Below are 8,978 nucleotides of genomic sequence, written 5' to 3'. Positions count from 1 at the left end.
TTTCATGGCTTTCTCACCGTTGCCCCTGCTCCGATCTTCTGCCCAGCTGATAATCACTCCAATAATTGCCTCAAAACTGAACCTAAACTATACCGGAACTAATTTCAATGTATAACAGATGAAATACATTAAGTAAAGTATGAAGGGGAGAAAGGGGGGAGAATGGGTGAGTTGATGCATAATGATGTCATCACCAATTGAAGAACAGGGCGGACCATTCTATTGTATTAATCCAGTCTAATTATAGGCCTAATCTCAAAATGGTATGTACCCTATATCAGTTCACCCAATCAAAGCAGTCTTATCGGTCTACTCTGGCCTACTTGGAGTAGGCTACACAGCGAGAGCGTGCATTTCTGTACATGCTGAACAGCTTTCCATATCCGGGCAAAGATCCACATCTGTCAGCCGTTGAGCGAGTGTCTGAGAATGTGGTGATGAGGCATGTGGAACCTTACATCAGAAGGGGACAAATGTCACTTCACTGTCATTGGCGGACAAGTTGCTTGCAAAGGAAACAACTCCGGTCGACACCGTGAACAAAGGGAGACGGGAGCTCCCTCCCTCTGCGCAAAATAAGCCACTTTCACAGCCGTTGTGACACAGCTGTGCTGAAGAATGACAAGACAACTCACATTTACCAATACAAGGCAAGAAATAACGTTTCTGTCATGAGCACCACGCATCCGCCGGTTGACATCGACCGGGACACCAGAAAGAGAAAACCGGAGCCTGTTACGCACTACAACCAAACAAAGGTATGTCAAAGTGTGTCAAGCAAGTGAAAGTTACAAAACTGTGTGTCGACTGTAATGTAAGCATGAGCTGACAATAACTGACTATTTTTGACTGCTGTCATACTGACACTTATATGAATTATCATCCCATTATTGCTTTTGTGCAGATTTATGTTTGTGTTCATCAAGCTAATGATGATGTTTTCATAATTTGACCACGCGTCTTGACCGTGCATCTTGGTGGTTGGGGTATTTATTTGTATTTTGTCGTTATAAAAAGAAGCTTACCGTGCTCCAACGCATATGCTTTCTGTTTCATAGTTGTAACACAGACACTCCACGATTTTTTGCGCGTGTTATGTTTTTTTGGTTTTAACAGCAGAGATGGGCAACTCAGCTCATCATGAGGGTCTGCACACCCACAAAAAAATATAGCGTTTTATAATGTTACCCAAGACCTTCATAAACACAAGTTATTACTTGAGATAGCACATATGAATTGTATTAATTACTGTTCGAATGTTGCAGTCAGAATGTTTGAAGGGGGGTTCCTCGGGGCCCAGCGGGTCTAGTGTTAAGGAATACTTACATTTGAAATTCACATCATGGACTTCCGCTACATTTCACTATGTGACGTTTCAATAATCTACTATACTTTAAATGCCCGGATGTCATACTCAGTTCGTCGTTTTTTTTATGTAGTAGAATTCGCTGCACAAAATTGAGGAAGAGAATAGTCTTTTCACAAACACGTGTTCGACAACAGCTGGAAATCAGAACAGGACGTGCTCTACAAAAATGAACGAATGGCGCGCAACAAGTGCGATAGCGCATTCCATGACGCCTTCTCAGTATGGATGAGTAGTATGTTAATATTTGTTGCATACTGCATACTTTGTACTAAACAGTACGTTCTAAATAGTATGTAGTACGATTAGTACACAGTATGCAGTTTAAGTAAGTAGTAGGCAAGCCAGATTTGAACATGGCCATAGTATTTCTGTGTTACTCTTGGTCCTTTATACGTCCATGTGTTCTCTGTGTGTATGTGTGTATTTCAGAGGAGTTGGAATAAAGCAGAAGACAAGTTTCCTTTGGAAGTCCATGTGGAATAAAGTACTGTTCTTCCATTGGTCATGCTATATTAATGTGGTTTGGCACCGTGAGTAATCAGCTCATTACAAGAGAGCGGTGAAGCTGCTTATGGTAAAGCAGCGCGTTCATTAATTACACACCGCATGCAGACGCACGTAAAGACACAAGGGCACTACAACTGTCTTGTGACCTTTTGTACTTCATGTGAAGAATCACATTATTTCTATAGGAAAACACAGGGGTTTTTTTTCTGGAAACGATTGACGAGGTGAGTTACTAATGGACCAAAGGGCACCTGTAAATGAACTGTTGGCTAATATACAACAATAATGGATATCGTCACCTGCACATGGACTGGAGATAACTAGCTGTCTACCAATGTCTGCTACAATGGATTAAACTTCCCTTTGAGATATATATTTTAATTGTACTGTACATGGTCCCGGTCATACATTTAATGTATAACCAGATGAATAGAAAAATAACCAATATGTATTTTTTAGAGGGAAGGAGAGAGGAGCTATATTTGACCAGATTGTATATTGTACTATACAACAACAATGCATATTTTTTAGAGGGGAAAGAGAGAGGGACTCATATAGCAGCCATGTCTCACTACTTCCCTTACGATGCCTTTAAGCTTCTTCTTCTCCTCAGACAGTAAACAGCTGATGCCTCAGACCGATACACAAACAAACTACAGACCAAGCTACAGGGAGCCATAATGACTTAATGCAAAGTGACAGACTGCACATACTGAAGAGGCTTGCTGCGCTGTGCGGTGGTTATTTAAAGGCTACTCTTCCCAAACGACGCCCAGGACACAGATTAAATGAGGAGGGAGGGATGGAGGAGTGGAGAGATGAAGGGATGGACGGGTGGAGGGCCGTTGTGTGGCGTCAGGGACTCACCAGTCAAAGGGAAAGTGGCCATCAGAACAGGGTTCAAATACTATTTGAGATCTTTCAAATACTTTGAGCCTTTAGTCTGGACTTTAGCCTGAACTTTAGCCTGTCTGGACTTTAGTCTGGACTTTAGCCTGTCTGGACTTTAGTCTGGACTTTATCCTGTCTGGACTTTAGCCTGAACTTTAGCCTGTCTGGACTTTAGTCTGGACTTTAGCCTGGACTTTAGCCTGCCTGGATTTTAGTCTGGACTTTAGCCTGTCTGGACTTTAGTCTGGACTTTATCCTGTCTGGACTTTAGTCTGGACTTTATCCTGTCTGGACTTTAGCCTGTCTGGAGTGCTAGTTGGGCGTGTTTGAACCCTGGTCTGGAAATGATAGGGGGGGTGGGGCTGGGGGCAGGTGCGGGACTTCAGGGAGTGTAGCAGGCCTATGTGGTCTCTGGTTTAACGAGGTTAAGGTAATGGAGTTTTAAAGGGGAACACCTTCAGAGGGATTTGGAGTGTCTTTGTACTACAGGGACTAAGGGCTATAGGGCCTGTACTGATGGTCTCTGTGAGACTGTTCATGTTTACTAAAGGGAGGCCCTCTGGTCTGTAATGACCAAATACACAGAGTTGAAGACGTGGCCCTAATGCACCCAAGCTGCTGCAGAGAGGGGGGGGGGGGGGGGGGGGGGGGGTGCGAGAGAGAGAAAGAGGGACGAGAAAAGAGAGGGAGACAAAGAGAGAGGAGATCAAAAATAAAGAAAGAGGGAGACCTATTGCACTGGGACAAATACTCAGACATAAGAGAATCTTTCTTTCTCCCAAATTATCCTTCATTACAAATAATTTTAAACTATAAAAAATGACGAAAATATCTAATATACATTGGATGAAAAAACAAAATGTGCACAAAATGTGCAGTTTTGGCACATAAATATGTGGCCTCCTGCCACAAGCTGAGGGAAAGCCAGAGAAAAGTACCAATGTAACAATAGTATTTGCTATTTAGTTTGGTTTTGGCTTTCATACCATTATTATTCTCATGACTAATGTTGTTGTAGTTCTGTTAATGTTAATATCATTACCACTACTACTAAGCCTCTTAGTAGTATTATTAATAGTAGTATTCATATTATTAATATTATTAGTATTATTAGTATACTTATTATTAGTAGTAGTAGTATTATTTGTATTATTAATATACTTATTATTATTATTATTAGTATTATTCTTAATATTAGTATTAGTAAATGTATTAGTAGTATTATTATTGTTATTATTCATATTATTAGTATACCTCCTCTTATTCATATTATTAATACTAGTATTATTAGTATACTTATTATTATTCGTAGTATTATTAGTATTAAAATAGTAGTAGTATACATAGTAGTAGTAGTATTATTAGTACCTTTGTATACATATTATTATTATTATTATTAGTAGTAGTAGTATTATTAGTATACTTGTTATTAGTAGTAGTAGTAGTATTATACATAATATTAGTATTAGTATATGTATTATTATTAATATGATTAATTATTCATATTATTAATATTATTAGTATACTTCTTCTTCTTATTCATATTATTAGTATTAGTATTATTCGTATACGTATTATTATTATTCGTAGTATTATTAGCATTAAAATATTTGTAGTATACATAGTAGTAGTAGTATTATTATTAATATATTTGTATACTTATTATTATTATTATTAGTAGTATACTTATTATTAGTAGTAGTAGTATTATTAGTATACTTATTATTATTATTATTATTATTACTTTATTACTGTTAGTCAGACCAATGTAGTTATATGTGTACTTCGACATTGTAAGTAATATTACTTGCCATGTCAATAAACTCTATTGAATTGAACTGAGAGAGTGAGGGAACGCTTTTACTTTCTCAAAGGGCTTGGTGAAGATCAACTTTCACATGGGAAAGGGGAACCGGTAATGCAACAAGAACACACACACAAATGCGTCCCAAATGGCACCCTATTCCCTATATGGTCCAACACCTTTGAGGGCTCTGGTCCAAAGCAGTGCACTATGTAGGGAATAGGGTGCCATTTGGGACGGAGATACGGAGTCCTGTTCTGTTTGGAATGAATCAATCAGGTTTTTGAAAAGAGGAGTGAGAAGAAGGTTCACAAGGTCAAAAAACAACTCCTTTCACTTTCCACCCAAATCAAAACTCAAAAGTGAAGCAGGCAAAGAGCTTTCTGAAAGCAGAGAGTCAGTGGAACACCGTGGCTTTTCAAACACTGTGACTGGGTCCCAAATGGTTCCCTATTCCCTACTTTTGACCAGGACTAATACGGGGTTTGGTCACAAGTAATTCACCATAGGGAATAGGGTGCCATTTGGGACACACCCAGTGCTTTATTCTATTCTTCCAAGAGGAAGACCGGCCTAGACCTTTCCTCTGTAACACTCTGTAATGGGGACGGGGTGACTTGTCAAGCTTGGCCCTTGGACAAATAAAGCCTCTTTTGGCATCAAATGAAGAAAACCCACCAAGTCTCCCCCTGTCTGAGTGACCAGGCCTACATCCTGACCTGTCTCTCTAGCAGTGAGTGTAGAAAGAAGAAAATCCCCCACGCTGCCATTATCACTCGTTTATCCAAAGCTTCGTCAAAGCGGTCTGTAGCTGGAGAATGATATAATGTCAGCCCGAACAAAGATGGCTGCCACCGCCACAGACTGGAAATAGGGAGGAGAAATTCTCTGTAACACTTTACCTAAAGCCTTACAGTGAGGGAAAAAAGTATTTGATCCCCTGCTGATTTTGTACGTTTGCCCACTGACAAAGAAATGATCAGTCTATAGTTTTAATGGTAGGTTATTTTGAACAGTTAGAGACCGAATAACTACAAAGAAATACAGAAAAACGCCCTTTACAAAAATGTTATAAATTGATTAGCATTTTAATGAGGGAAATAAGTATTTGACCCCCTCTCAATCAGAAAAATGTCTTGCTCCCAGGTGTCTTTTATACAGGTAACAAGCTGAGATTAGGAGCACACTCTTAAAGGGAGTGCTCCTAATCTCAGTTTGTTACCTGTATAAAAGACACCTGTCCACAGAAGCAATCAATCAATCCGATTCCAAACTCTCCACCATGGCCAAGACCAAAAAGCTCTCCAAGGATGTCAGGGACAAGATTGTAGACCTACACAGGGCTGGAATGGGCTACAAGACCATCGCCAAGCAGCTTGGTGACAACAGTTGGTGCGATTATTCGCAAATGGAAGAAACACAAAAGAACTGTCAATCTCCCTCGGCCTGGGGCTCCATGCAAGATCTCACCTCGTGGAGTTGCAATGATCATGAGAACAGTGAGGAATCAGCCCAGAACTACACGGGAGGATCTTGTCAATGATCTCAAGGCAGCTGGGACCATAGTCACCAAGAAAACAATTGGTAACACACTATGCCATGAAGGACTGAAATCCTGCAGCGCTCGCAAGGTCCCCCTGCTCAAGAAAGCACATATACATGCCCGTCTGAAGTTTGCCAATGAACATCTGAATGATTCAGAGGACAATTGGGTGAAAGTGTTGTGGTCAGATGAGACCAAAATGGAGCTTTTTGGCATCAACTCAACTCGCCGTTTTTGGAGGAGGAGGAATGCTGCCTATGACCCCAAGATAACCATCCCATCATCAAACATGGAGGTGGAAACATTATGCATTGGGGGTGTTTTTTTGCTAAGGGGACAGGACAACTTCACCGCATCAAAGGGATGATGGACGGGGCCATGTACCGTCAAATCTTGGGTGAGAACCTCCTTCCCTCAGCCAGGGCATTGAAAATGGGTCGTGGATGGGTATTCCAGCATGACAATGACCCAAAACACACGGCCAAGGCAACAAAGGAGTGGCTCAAGAAGAAGCACATTAAGGTCCTGGAGTGGCCTAGTCAGTCTCCAAACCTTAATCCCATAGAAAATCTGTGGAGGGAGCTGAAGGTTCGAGTTGCCAAACGTCAGCCTCGAAACATTAATGACTTGGAGAAGATCTGCAAAGAGGAGTGGGACAAAATCCCTCCTGAGATGTGTGCAAACCTGGTGGCCAACTACAAGAAACGTCTGACCTCTGTGATTGCCAACAAGGGTTTTGCCACCAAGTACTAAGTCATGTTTTGCAGAGGGGTGAAATACTTATTTCCCTCATTGAAATGCAAATCAATTTATAACAGTTTTGACATGCGTTTTTCTGGATTTTTTTGTTGTTATTCTGTCTCTCACTGTTCAAATAAACCTACCATTAAAATTATAAACTGATCATTCTTTGTCAATGGGCAAACGTACAAAATCAGCAGGGGATCAAATACCCTCACTGTAGGTATAATGCTTTATTACTTGTTATAAGTATGCATGAGCCCTATAAACGAGTCTTAAAATGCATTATAACAGCATTATAATGCATTACACTATAACAGCATTATAATGTATTACACCTTCAGGCTTAAAGGCGCAAAAGTGTTACCAAATTCTCCTGATCCCTGAACACATTCTATAGACGTCCCCACCCTACGACAAGGCTCCTTGACAAAAACAGCTTCTCTACCAGGGAGGAAATATTACAGCTCAAAGTTCTCCTTTCCTTCCCGAATCCTGCCACTTGTTAAAATGGCAATTGAAAGTTACTGTGCAATCACTTGTCTTCTTCACACATGTCTTCCACCCAAATTGCAGAGCAACATTTTTTCTCTCCTCTTTCAAGCACATTAGGCGTGCAGCCTAATCAAGGCAAATTGGGCTTAATTGCCTCCTCCCAAAGAGAAGTAACAAGGGAAGAGGAATTGAATAGAATCTGGTGCACTTGTGTCGGAGTTGGTGTGTTTTTCTTTCTCGTCTAGCTTCCCTGATTACTCGGAGAGAAAGGGAGAGAGAAAGAGACAGACGGAGAGAGAGGCCACATGAGGAGAGTGAGCCTACAACAATATATACTTTCTGTGCGATTACATTCAAACTTTGTGCGATTACATTCAGCAAACACATTTCACTTTCACATGCACTTTTCAAAACAGACTATGACTAAAGCCTTTGGGGTCAATAACAAAAATACATCTCCAAAAAGAGAGACAAATTGACTAGACTCAAGGGGCTAAGCTGCAAAAGAACTAAAGAGAAAAACACAAACTCATTTGGTTGACATTGATTTCACACACAGCCTCTGCTGTGTCTCTGCCTGGGTCCTAGTGGACATTTTTAGCAGTTTAATATCGGCAGTGGGAAGTGCCATGGAACAGAAAAACACTATCCATTATTCCCCACCAATGATTTCTAAATCTGTGGGGAACAGCTGATCAAGCTGGGTGATCAATGTGTATCTATGTATGTCTTGAAGGTAGGCTCAACACACACACACACACACACACACACAAACATTTGCACATGCAGACACACACACACACTAGGCTTGGGCGGTATCTAGATTTTCATATTGTCCCACCGTCCTTCTCTCATACTTGGATTTACAGTATTTCTGGCATAGCACACAAGGGGGCGCTAAAACGCAAGAAAAGTCCATTGGGCCTCCATTACCAGAACGCTAACCAATTTAGCGCAAACTAATATCGAAATCACATAGACGCTGTTATCTAAATGCTAACGAACCAAAAAATAACAGGCAAATCCAGCTCATAAAGTTATAAAAGCACAGCTAGTAGCTACTGAATGTCATTTTCGGTGAGTGGGTACATTTACAAGCGAAAGTGAACGAGATACATTGTGCAAATGAACAAAGTTGTGATGCATGCTATTCTGAAGGAAGAGCAGCCAGAGTATATGGAGCAGAGGGGAGAAGAATGGAGGAGACAGACAACACTAGTAGGAAGCACAGGGAAAAAATGGCAGCTGTACAGCTCTTTGACTTCTGGCAGAAAGCTATAATAAGGTAGCCGATGGCAAACATTTAGTAGTGAATTGCATACAAGTGTAACTTCATCACCTCATGTGCGCCACACAACAGAGACTCTCCAATAGATATAGAATGCTATGGACTCACCAGCTCTCCCATTGTGCTATTTACAAACAAACTCGTGGCTGGCTCGAATGTTCTGGGGTACAATGGTAAGCTTCATAATGTAAAATAATGTGACCGGTGAAATGAGGAATGCAATCTGTTTTATCCCATAAGGTATTGACAAGTTGACTGTAGGTAACAACTTAAAAAGTAGCTACAAATATTCAAATGTATTAAACAACTTCAATGAAATAGTTTTGACAGTATTGAAAAA

The 8,978-nt window shown here is 40.6% G+C and overlaps 1 long non-coding RNA gene across 1 annotated transcript; it reads left to right on the top strand.

The window, feature by feature from the left end:
• The first annotated feature begins 215 nt into the window (after positions 1-215).
• Positions 216-2,251, top strand: LOC115189978 (uncharacterized). Its single transcript, XR_003877078.1, has 2 exons — positions 216-758; positions 1,799-2,251. It is a non-coding gene; the product is annotated as an uncharacterized LOC115189978 (long non-coding RNA).
• The last annotated feature ends 6,727 nt before the right edge of the window (positions 2,252-8,978 follow it).

Source organism: Salmo trutta, unplaced genomic scaffold (genome assembly GCF_901001165.1).
Source record: "Salmo trutta unplaced genomic scaffold, fSalTru1.1, whole genome shotgun sequence".
Classification (NCBI taxonomy): domain Eukaryota; kingdom Metazoa; phylum Chordata; class Actinopteri; order Salmoniformes; family Salmonidae; genus Salmo; species Salmo trutta.
Note: the sequence above shows the minus strand (reverse complement) of the source record. Positions and strands in the feature narration are given on the sequence as shown.